At 43.0% G+C, this 12,862-nt stretch overlaps 1 long non-coding RNA gene across 1 annotated transcript in view; it reads right to left on the minus strand.

Moving 5' to 3' along the window:
• Positions 1-11,910, minus strand: part of LOC132380422 (uncharacterized) — a 28,474-nt gene extending 16,564 nt beyond the window's left edge. Inside the window, exons 1-2 of the long non-coding RNA XR_009507758.1 lie at positions 11,718-11,910; positions 9,294-9,365 (exon numbers count right to left, since the gene is read on the minus strand). This is a non-coding gene — a long non-coding RNA (uncharacterized LOC132380422). The remainder of the gene's footprint in view (positions 1-9,293; positions 9,366-11,717) is intronic.
• Positions 11,911-12,862: the final 952 nt, after the last annotated feature.

Below are 12,862 nucleotides of genomic sequence, written 5' to 3' on the forward strand. Positions count from 1 at the left end.
GTGGAATGAACTCTAGATATTCGTCACCCTCTGGCTAAAGAAATTCCTCCTTTTGTCTATTCTAAAGGGATATGCTTCTGTTCTGAGGCTGCACCCACTATGGCTTCATTCACACTACGCCGGATAAATCCATAACCAAAGCTTTTTCTCTACGTTTTTACCCTCCGTCCACACTAAAACGACGTTCTCGTCCCCCGAAACCAGAGCTTTTCAGAAACGCTTTCCAAGGTGGGTATTTTTGAAAATGCTGCTCGGGCAGATCAGTGTGGATGGGGTAACCAGAGACTTTTGAAAACACTGTCAGATGGCAGAGCGCTATTTCATTGTTTTCTTGAACGCAGCCTAACAATTTCAGAACAGACGGCAAAGAGACTGAAGCCAGAAGAGTTAGAAATGTACTCACCAAATACTTTGACCCATAACTTACTGAATAAATAAGTATACTGTACTCACTTGGCCCTGTTTTTTGTCCTTGCTCGTATAAAGATGGTTTACCTATTTATGCAAGTACTTCTCTGACGATAGATGTGTAACAGCCTAATGTAACATTGTATGGAAATACAAGATAACACTGATGCAGACATGTTTTATACATTTAACAAGGTGCTCTATTAATGCAACAGAGTTAGTCAGTTTTTCAATGTTCGTCGTCAACCAGGTCAATCTGTCCGTGAACTCCCTGTCGGTTGCTGCCGTACGCGCCAGTATTTGTTTTATTTAGTTTTAAGTTCTCCTGCATGAGATTCAACAGCTGTCCAACGTTTTAAGTTTTTCTAGTCTGTAACTACACAAACGTGCACTTTTACGGCGAGATTCGACACCAAACGTGTCACTTGTTTTCAGTAGATGTGTCCCGTGCATGCGCAGGAGGAGGAGATTCACCGAAATCTCCGTTTCAATGTGGGCAGAGGTATTTTTAAAAACGCATAGTGTTGACGCCTATCGTTTTTACGCGAAACCGGTGTTTTCAAAATTATCTGGTCTAGTGTGGATGTAGCCTGTAGGAAACATCCTCTTCACATCCACTCTATCTAGGACTTTCACGAATAGGTTTCAATGAGATCCTTCATTGTTTTTCCAAACTCCAGTAATTACAAGCTCAGAGCAATCATACTCCTCATACATTAACCCTTTCACTCCCGGAATCATTCTCATGAACCTCCTCTGGACCGTCTCCAATACCAGCACATCCTTTCTTAGATAATGGGCCCAAAACAGGGTTAATCAGCAAAACATCAATTCTTCAGAAAGCATTCAATGTATTTGAGCTGCTGGGTAGAAAGATGAAGCATTCAGTGTTCCCATTTTATAATATTTATAACCTTACCTTATAATGTCCCATAATCTACTAATGTTCCACGCCACCAAGTTCAGGAACATTTATTACCTTACAACCATCAGGCTCTTGACCTGATGTGGATAACTTCAATCAAAGTTCAAAGCAAATTTATAATCAAAGTACACACATGTTACCATATACAACCCTGAGAGTCATTTTCTTCTGGGCATTCACAATAAATCAACAGTTGAATAATAACCACAATACCACCCGACTTTGGCGTTCAGCTATCATGCAAAAGACAACAAACTGCGCAAGCACAAAAAGTAAGAAATAATAATAATAAATAAACAATAAATATCGAGAACATGAGATGAAGAGTCCTCGAAAGTGAGTCCATTGTCTGTGGCACCATTTCAATAATGGGGCAAGTGAAGATGAGTGAAGTTATTCCCTCTGGTTCGATAAACTGATGGCTGAGAGATAGTAACCGTTCGTGAAGCTGGTGGTGTGAGTCCTGAGGCTCTTGCACTTTCTTCCTGATGGCAGCAGCGAGAAGAGAGCATGGCCTGGGTGGTGGGGGTCCCTGATGATGGATGCTGCTTTCCTGCAACAACACTTCATGTATACATGCTCAGTGGTTTTACCCATGATAGACTGGGCTGTATTCTCTGAACTGATTCTACGTCCTACAGACACACTTTGAAGGACTCTACCACTAATGTCCTTGAAAAAACAGAAATACTAAGAATAAAACAACACATACGTGTTGATTTGACCACAGCATCTGCAGTGTACTTTGGGTTTAGTAAGAATAAAAAGTGTCCATTCAGATATTGGATGGCAGAGGGGAGAAAGCTATTCCTGTCTCGTTGAGTGTGTGTCTTCAGGCTTCTGTACCTCCTCCCTGACAGTAATAATGAGAACAGGGCATGTCCTGGGTGGTGGGAGTCCTTAATGATGGACGCTGCCTTCCTGAGGCATTGCTTCTTGAAGATGACCTAGATACAATGGAGGATAGTACCCATGATGGAGCTGACTAATTTTACAACTTCCGCTAGCTTCTTTCGATCCTGTGCAGTAGCACCCCGTACCAGATGATGATGCAGCCAGTCAGAATGCTCACCACAGTACATCTGTAGGAAGTTTTTGAATATTTTAGGTGACACCTCAAACTCCTAATGATATATAGCCACTATCTTGTCTTCTTTATATCTGCATCGATATGTTGGGACCAGGTTAGGTTCTCAGAGATCTTCACACCCAGGAACTTGAAACTGCTCACTCTCTCCACTTTTGATCCCTCTATGATGATTGGTATGTGTTCCTTCGTCTTACCCTTCCTGAAGTCCACTATCAGCTCTTTGGTCTTACTGATGTTGAGTGAAAGGTTGCTGCTGTGACACCACTCCATTTGCTGGTATATCTCACTCCTGTCTCCAAGATCCTGCCAGCAATGGTTGTATCATCTGCAAGTTTATAGATGGCATTTGAGTAAAGACTAGCCACGCAGTCACGAGTATAGAGAGAGTAGAGCAGTGGGCTAAGTTCACATCCCTGAGGTGCACCAGTGTTGATTGTCAGCGAGGACGAGATATTATTACCAATCCACACAGATTGTGGTCTTTTGGTTAGGAAGTTGAGGATCCAATTGCAGAGGGAGGTACAGAGCCTCAGGTTCTGTAGTTTATTAGTCAGGATTCTATGGATGATGGTGTTAAATGCCGAGCTATGGTCAATGAACTGCATCCCGACATAGGTGTTTGTATTGTCCAGGTGATCTAAGCCCACGTGGAGAGCCATTGAGTTCACATCCATCGTAGACCTATTGTGACAATAGGCAAATTGCAGGAGTTGATTTTAGCCATGACCAACCTCTCAAAGCATTTTATCACCATTGATGCTACTGGATGATTGTCATTAAGGCAGCTCACACTACTCTTCTCAGGCACTGGTATAATTGTTGTGTTTTTGAAGCTGGTAGGAACTCCCTGCATGGCAGTGAGAGGTTGAAAGTGTCTTTGAATACGCCTGCCAGTTGGTCGGCACAGGTTTTCAGAGCCTTACTACAAACGTTTGTAGATACTCCACTGGGGCCTGTCACCTTGCGAGGGTTCACCCTCCTGAAAGACAGCCTGATCACAGGGTCATCAATTACAGCAGGGATTTTCACAGCTGTGGTTATGTCCTCCCTTTCAAAGCGGGCATAAAAGGTGTTGAGCTTGTCTGGTAGTGAAACATCGCTGTTGGGCTTGGCTCTGTAGGAAGTAACGTCCTTCAAACCCTGCCAGAGTTGACGTGCGTCCAATGTCGCCTCCAACCTCGCTCAGTCTTGTTTCTTCAGTCTTGAAATAGCTCTCTGCAAGTCATACCTGGTTTTCTGGTGAAGACCTGGCTTGCCATACTTAAATGCCACAGATCTAGCTCTCAGCAGATAACGAATCTTCTCGTTTATCCATGGCTTTTCGGTGGGATGAGTACGACAAGTTTTCATAGGCACACGCTCATCCACATAGGTTTTAGTGAAGTCGGTAACAACTGCAGCATGCACATCCGTATTCGAAGAGGAGTCCCTGAATACAGTCCAGTCCACCAATTCAAAGTAGTCCTGCGCTTGCTTTGTCCATAGGTTCCTGGTCATCTTTTCCTGTTGTAGCCAAGATTGAGTGACACTATCCCCTCTACTGAAAATACTCAATCAGTAGGCAGCGTCTGCAAAGAGAACAGAGAAGAGTACAGCGCAGGACAGGCAATGTTGTGCTGACCTGGCTAAAAAGAGAACCAAAAACATCCAAGCACTAATCGCTCCTACCTACACCCTGTCCACATCCCTCCATCTTCCTCACATCCATGTGCCTATCCTAACGACCCTTAAAAGCCTCTAATGTGTTTGCCTCTGCCACCGCACCAGGCAGCACACTCCAGACATCCACCACTCTCTGAGTAAAATACTTACCCCTCACATCCCCAGTGAACCTACCCCCGCTCACCTTCAATGCCCGCTGGTATTAGAGATTCAAACCCTGGGAAACAGATACTGTCTACTCTATCTATGCCTCTTATAATCTTGTAAACCTCTATCAGATCTCCCCTCAGCCTCGAGCGTTCCCGAGAAGGCAACCCAAGTTTATCCAGCTTCTCATGACAGCACATGCCCTCTAAAGAAGTGCAGTTAACATTTCAGGTTTGACAACTTTGCTTTACAATCATTGGCTTGAAATGTAAATCTCCTCAGATGCTGCCTGACCTGCTGGCTATTTCTAGCAATTTCTGCTTCTGACTCTCTGTGGAATATTTCAAGTTTCTCTTAAATTCAGGATTGAGCTACAAAGTTCAAAAGCGTCAGTACAAGGGTGTGAGGTTTCTATGTTGAGTGAGGAACTATCAGCTTCAAGCCCCACTCTTCAGACTGGTGCACAATAACTTCGGTTCCTAAGCAGAGGACCTCACCACTGAGGGTGTAATTAATTTTTTTTGGCTAAAGGAGTTAACTTGGCCCAGAAAGTCTATTGGTTACTCTCATTGCCTGTCATAATCACATTCCTTTCATTCTCAATCTTGTTCAAAGTACATTTATTAACAAAGTATGTATACATTATACATCTTGAGATTTGTCTGCCTACAGGCAGCCACAAAACAAAGAAACCCAAAGGAACCCGTTAAAAAAAGACCGTCAAACACCCAGTGAGCAGAAAGAAAAAAAAACCTTCAAACAATGAATGTTAGCAAATAGCTTCAGGGATGAAGTTTTATGAAAGACATGAAGCCAGCCATCACTGCAGCAGGAGCAGGCCACAGCCTCAGTCCAGTGCAAAGCTGAGTAAATATAAATCTCGCCTCGCCTCCGGTCCCGAGACCCTGACCTTTTCAATCTCCTTGGTACTTAAAACGATCAGACGTTGGGACTCTCCTCGCTTTTGGGGATACCACGCCTCTGTCTTAACTCAGCCTTGACCCTATCTCTGCCTCCACTTCCCTCGACCATTTCTCACCGGCGCCTCCACTCACCTCTCCACAGTTTGCGTTGATATTACAACAATCACAGCACGGAAACAGGCCATCTTGGCCCTCCTAGTCCGTGCCGAACCCTTAATCTCACCTAGTCCCACCTACCCGCACTCAGCCCATAACCCTCCACTCCTTTCCTGTCCATATACCTATCCAATTTTACCTTAAATGACACAACTGAACTGGCCTCTACTACTTCTACAGGAAGCTCATTCCACACAGCTATCACTCTTTGAGTAAAGAAATACCCCCTCGTGTTTCCCTTAAACTTCTGCCCCCTAACTCTCAAATCATGTCCTCTAGTTTGAATCTCCCCTGCTCTCAATGGAAACAGCCTGTTCACGTCAACTCTATCTATCCCTCTCAAAATTGATTGTTATTAATAAGGTGTTTTATTAATAAGGTACAGTATTTAGTAGCTTCCTTTAACTTGTATTTTGCCAGTGATAAGCTATCACTGGCAGAACACCAGCAACACCTTAAACCATTTTAAACCATCCCCTCAATCTTCTACATTCCAAGGAATAAAGTCCTAACCTATTCAATCTTTCCTTATAACTCAGGTCCTCCAATCCCAGCAACATCACTTCTCGGTCAGCTGAAACAGTAGTAGGTGTTAAACTGAGTAAGCTGCTCCATTTTCTCTCCCCTCCTGACTTATCTAAATCCTAACCCTGCAACCCCATCTGTTTCGCTCTCCTCCTCCACACCCTCCATTGGCCCATCACTCACACTGGTTCACTCCCCACCTCCAGGCTCTATCTTCCTCTCCTATCAGACTCCATCATTTTCAGTCCTTCATCCCTTCCACCAATCACCTCGCAGCCTCAGTCACCAGTCCCACTCTCCCCTCCTCCATCTGCCCATCACCCCCCCCCCATCACGAGGATATACCTGCCAGCTCTTGCTCAACCTCTTCCCTCTGTTTTTACACACACCAGCTATCTCCCCTCTTTCTTTCCAGTCCTAATAAAGGGTCTCAACAGCAAACATCAACCATCCATTTCAAGTGCCAATGCCTTTTCAACCTCAAGTGTCCAACCAGAAAGCTTAAAGACTACAGAGAAAATTTACAGTGATTTTGCTGGGACTGGAGGGCCTGAGTTATAAGGAAAGATTGAATACGTTAGCACTTTTTTAAAAAACTTTGGAAACCCCTGCTCTGGAGACTGCTGTGCGTGAAAATCCCCGGAGATCAGAAGCCCCTGAGATACTCAAACAACCCCATCTGGCACCAATAATCATCCTACAGTCAAAGTCACTTAGATCACATTTCTTCCCAATTCTCCTGGTTGATCTGAACAACAACTGAACCTCTTGACCACGCCTGCGTGCTTTTATGCATTGAGTTGCTGCCACGTGATTGGGGGATTAGGTATTTACATTAATGAGCAGGTGTACAGGTGTGTCTAATATAGCGGCCACTATATTATGTGGTGTGTTGTGTGTTGTGTGTTCTATGTTCTTTCATGCTGAACTCAGTGTGTGTTCAATTCCCCATTCTTGGTCAATTAAAAACAGAAACTACTGGTAATTCAAAACAGTGCATTAGAAAGAGAAACAGAGGCAATTTTTTTCAGATTATAATGAAGGAAAATGAATGATAAATGATTTTAGAGACATTTAAAAATTTTAAAATGACAGTATCACAATTCTCCACCTCTCTCCTTCAATGTGAGCACAAGGGACAGCCCCACAGCTTGCAGATTCCATCTCGGTTTCTCACTTAATGCAGCACATATGCTTCCAGTGTGTCTGAATTAATTCTAAAAATAAGGAGAATTATCAAATCATCTCCATCTGTGTGTGTATATGTGCTGCCTGTAAGCACTCGTGTGAGTCCACAGCCCGTGCGCAGGGCAAGGATAACACAGATCCACAGTTACAGGGCCTGGGGATACAGGTGTCAGCTGTTGCTCGGTGGGGAATGTTCCTGCCTCCAGGCTGGAGGGCTGCAAGCCTGACTCACGCCGCATAGATCTGAATACAGCCATCACAACGTGTGACAGTGCACTGAGCTAATCCACTGGGCACAAGCGCCCACTGCAGGGTTTTGACCGAAGCATTGGCAGAGGATGTAATGCTGAGGTTTTATGACGCTTTGATCGGACCACGTCTGAAGTACCGCGATCTGTTGTGGCTCCTTACCTAGGGAAGGATGTGCGGGCCCTGAAGAGGGTCCAGAGGAGATTCACAAGAAAGATACTAGAGTTCAAAGTTCAGAGAAAATTTATTATCAAAGTACATATCTGTCACCTGACGTTCATTTTCTTGTGGGCATTCACAATAACTACAAAGAAACACTATAGAATCAATGAAACCACACACGGCCAACGTGCAAAAGACAACAAACTGTGCAAATACAAAAAAGAGAGAAAAAAGTAATAATAACAAATAAATAGGGAATAAGCATTGAGAACAGGAATTGCAGAGTCTTTAAAAGTGATTTCATACATTGTGGAATTAGCTCAGTGTTAAGGTAAATGAAGCTATCCACCTCCATTCAGGAGCCTGATGTTCGAAGGGTAGTAACTGTTCTTGAGCCTGGTGGTGTGGAACTTGAGGCTGCTGTACCTCTTTCCTGACGGCAGAGGCGAGAAGAGAGCGTGTCCTGGATATTTGGAGTCCTTGATGATGGATGCTGCTCTCCTGCGACGGAACGCTTGTAAATGTGCTCAGTGGTGGGGAGGGCTTCACCCGTGATGGACTGGGCTGTGTCCACTACTGTTTGAGGGCTTTCCTGTTCAAGGGCATCGGTGTTTCCAACCAGTCACTATACTTTCCACAGTGTTTGACAAAGTTTGAGGTAACGTGCTGAGTCTGAACAAACTTCTAGGAAGGTTGTTTCTAGACAAAAGTTGCTTTATAATGACACTTAGGTGCTGGACCCAAGACAGGTCCTCTGAAATGATAATGCCAAGAAAGTAAATCTGACCTTCCCCCACTATACTTTCCTCCTATGACCTTAAAAATACACTCCTTCCCTGTATTAGCCCTGGGAAAAAAACCTCTGGCTGTCCGCTTGATCAAAGCTTCTTATCATCCTATATGACATCACCTCTTATCCTACTTCACTCCATAGAGAAAAGCCCCAGATTGCTCAATCTATCCTCATTATCGTTTCAATCTTCTTTATAATTGTGTACTGAAGGATAACAATAAATAAACTTGAATCATGAATCTTGAATAAGACACTCTCTCTAATCCAGGAAGCATCCTCGTAAATCTCCCCTGCACCCTCTCTAAAGCTTCCGCATCCTTCCCATCATATGAGGAGTCCTTGATGGCCCTGGGCCCCTACTCACTAGAATTCAGAAGAATGATGGGGTGGGATCTCATTGAAACCCATCAAATGTTGAATGGCCTAAAGAGAGTGGATGGGAAGAGTACGTTTCCTATGATGGAGGAGTCTAAGACCAGAGGACACAACCTCAGAATAAAATGAAGAGCACGGAGATGAGGAGGAACTTCTTTAGCCAGAATGTGGTGAATCTGTAGAATTCCTTACCACAGCTGTGGAGGCCGAGTCATTGGGCATATTTAAGGAAGAGGTTGATAGATTCTTGATTAGTTAGGGCATGAAGGGATACGGGGAGAAGAAAGGAGATTGGGGCTGAGAGGGAAATGGATGGACAATGACAGATCAGACTCAATGGACCAAATAGCCTAAATCTGCTCCTGTATCTTATAGTCTTAAAATGAGGCAACCAGAACTGAACCCAATGCTCCAAGTGTGGTCTAACTAGGATTTAGATACCTCACTGTACCTGGAAAATGCATTTCTTTCTGTGATTATACAGTGATGATAGAAAGTTTCCGAACCCTGTAGAGCGGGGGTGACCACCCTTTACATTCCATGCGTCAATTTTTTCACACACGAGTTCAGATGCGCCAAACAACTCTTGTATCCCTATTCAATTCTTGTAAAATTACATTAATATAGATATATTTAGCATTTTTACATGGTATATTGATTTAATAGAAAAACAAGATAAACATTACTTACCTTAATGAGACTTTTAACAAATACAATTTGTCTTCTTTTGATTTCTTCCTTTTTCTTAATCACATATTCTTTCTGTAACTCAGACCCAAGCATTAGCTTCAGTTTTCCTTCTATTTCAGTCTGATGTTGTGTTTTATAGTGTCTATTAGGATCAAGTCTTCTATTATGTGAGAAAGCGTTTTCACAAACAATGCACAATGGTTTTCCTGACAGACCCGCTACAAATAAGAACTGATTTTCCCACTGTTCATTGAATTCACGCTTACTATCACTTTCTGCTTTTCTTTTGCTCATTTTCTTTTGAACTGTGATGGGTAACTGAATGTAAAAACGAGGCTTAATTTTCAAAAAACTACAAAACTGCAAATGTTCATAAAAGACGAACAAAGCACAACTCCATAGTGCACGAGTGTCAATTGTAAACTGACTGGCAAAAACCTAGTGTAGACGCCTGGCGCCTCAGGATCAAATAAGTATCAAACGTGTATTGAACAGTTATGGAACGGACTGAAGGACAAAAGTCCTTCTTTCCTAGTTTGACTCATTGAACATTTGTTTAAAACTGAAAATAGATTAATGTGAAAGAAGATAACATTCGCCAAAGGATGTGCACAAAATAATAAAATCGCTAAAAATAATTGCTAAGTTTTAGATTTATTCTCAGTAAAACCCATTTCTAGCTCCAAGCTACTTGAATTCCTGTTAGATTTTTTTTCTACAAATCATTTTTTGGTTAATTCTTTTTGCATGAGTAGGCTTACTTTTTTTTTATTATTATCACTGGGGTGCAATGCGCCACTTCTAATCATCCAACGTGCCACCTTTGGCACATGCGCCATTGGTTGGCCATCCCTGCTGTAGAATTTTCTCTATTTCTGCATAAGTATGACCTAAAATCTTCACATGTCCTAAAACTAGATAAAGAGAACCCAATTAAATAAATAGCACAAAACCATTATACTTCTTCATTTATTTTATTGAGAAAAATTATCCAATATTACATGTATTTGTTGGAAAAAGTATGTGACCCTCCGGGGTAGTAATGCCTTCTACAAAAGCTATTTGGAGTTAGTTGTTCCAATCAATGGGATGAGATTGTAGGTGTGGGTTGTAGAGGTGCCCTGCCCTATAAAAAACACACACACACACGCACAAAGTCAGGTTGCTGACAGAGTCTCCTCCTCTCAAGGAAGATCTGATTATGTGAACTATGTCTCGATTAAAACAACTTTCTGAGAACCTTAGAAGAAGAATTGTAGAGATGCATGAAGCTGGAAAAGGCATTAAGAACATTTCTAAAGACCTGAATGTTCAACTGTCCACAATAAGAGAGAAATTGTCTACAAATGCAGGAAATCCAGTACTGTTGCCACTCTCCCTAGGAGTGGACATCTCACAAAGTTCACACCAAGAGCACAATGTGCAATGCTGAAGGAGTTGAAAAAAGAACCCAAGGATAACAGCAAAAGACCTCTAGACAATCTCTGGATCTTGTCTAAGCCTCTGTTCATGTGTCCACTATAAGAAAAACACTGAACAAGAATGGTGTTCATGGAAGGACTCTCCTTGCTGCACATTTGGAGAAGACCACCAGGATGTTCTACATGGAAAAGACCACCAGGATGTGCTACAATGTTCTGTAGACAGATGAGGCAAAAGTTGAACTTTTTAGCAGAAATGCACGTTGCCATGTTTGGAGAAAAAAGGGCACTGCACACCAACACCAAAACCTCATCCCAACTGTGAAGCGTGGTGGAAGGAGCGTCATGGTTTGGGGCTGCTTTGCTGATTAGGGACTGGACAGCTTGCAATCATTGAGGGAACAATTAATTCAAAATTGTATCAAGTCATGGTACAGGAGAATGTCAGGGTAGCAGTCCATCACCTGAAGCTTAATAGAAGTTGGATAATGCAACAAGACAATGATCTGAAAAGCAACAGTAAATCAACAACAGAATGGTTTAAAAAGAAGAAAATTCGTGTTTTGGAATGGCCGAGTCAAAGTCCTGACCTTAATCCTATGAAATGTCATGGAAAGACCTGAAGCAAACAGTTCATGCAAGGAAGCCCACCAACATCTCAGAGTTGAAGCAGTTTTGTAAGGAGGAATGGCCAAAAATTCCTCCAAGCCGATGTCCAGGGCTGATAAACAGTTACTAGAAACGTTTGGTTGAGTTATTGCTGTACAAGGGGGTCACACCAGTTAGTGAAAGCAAAGTTTCACATACCTTTTCCAACAAATACATGTAATATTGGATCATTTTCTCAATAAATAAATGAACAAGTATAATGTTTTTTGTGTTATTTAATTAATAAGTTTTAGGACTTATGTGCAGATCTGATCATATTTATGTAGAGATAGAGAAAATTCCACAGGGTTCACAAACTTTCTGGCACCATTGTAAGTAGGGTTTGCTGACTTACCTCCAAGAGGACCACAACCTAGTCTTGGTTTGGAGACTTGCAAGGCTCATTGACCCAGAGAGCTGGAGTCAGGGTTTCATGCTTTAGCTGTTGGTAGGGTCTCCCATGCCAAACAGGTCAAAGGGTAGAGGCCAGACTAAGAGTGGTCTTCCAGTTTTGGGGGTTCAGTTCAGGGTTGACGATCCCGACTGGCAAAACAAAATTGTCAGAGAAAGAGCAATGAAGAAACCTTTCAGCTAGCAACAACCTCAGCCTTAGCGTCAGTAAGGCTAAAGAGCTAATTGTGGACTTCAAAGAGTACAAGAGGAGGGAACACAAACCAACCCTCACAGAGGGATCAGGAGGGAAGAGAGTGATCAGTTTCAAGTTTCAGGGTGCCATTATCTCTGAGGACCTAACCTGGACCCAACATAAGGATGCAGCTACAAAGAAGACAAGACAGTAGCTATTTTTTTTTAGGTGTTTGACAAGATTTGGTGTGTCACCTAAAATAATCGCAAGCTTCTGCAGATGTACCGTGGAGAGCATTCTAACTGGCTGCATCACCGTCTGGTATGGGGAGGGGTGGGGGTACTTCACAGGATGGAAGTAAGCTGCAGAGAGTTGTAAACTCAGTCAGCTCCATCATGGGCACTAGCCTCCGTAGTATCCAGGGCATTTTCAAGGAGAGATGCTTCAAAAGGGCAGTGGCCATCATTAAGGACCCCCCATCACCCAGGACATGCCCTCTTCTCCTTGTTACGATCAGGGAGGAGGTACAGGAGCCTGAAGACACACACTCAACGATTCAGGAACAGCTTCACACCCTGTCATCTGATTTCTTAATGGATATTGAGCCCATGAACACTTTTTTTTGCTCTACTTAACTATTTGATACATACTTACTGTAATTCACTGTTTTTTCCCCCTCTCTATATTAACCTGGATTGCATTGTACCGCTGCCGCAAAGTTACAAATTTCAGGACATCTGCCGGTGATATTAACCCTGACTCTGATTCACATTCTACATCTGTGTGTAACGGTATTCCTGTGTCTCCACCCAGGATTGCATGACTGACGGTAGTGGAAACCGAGCTACTGGACATGGTGTAGGAAGCCCTGAATGGCGCCAGAGATCTGGGGCCGAAACGCCAGCGGTAATGAG

The sequence above is a fragment of the Hypanus sabinus genome, chromosome 24, assembly GCF_030144855.1.
Source record: "Hypanus sabinus isolate sHypSab1 chromosome 24, sHypSab1.hap1, whole genome shotgun sequence".
Lineage (NCBI taxonomy): Eukaryota > Metazoa > Chordata > Chondrichthyes > Myliobatiformes > Dasyatidae > Hypanus > Hypanus sabinus.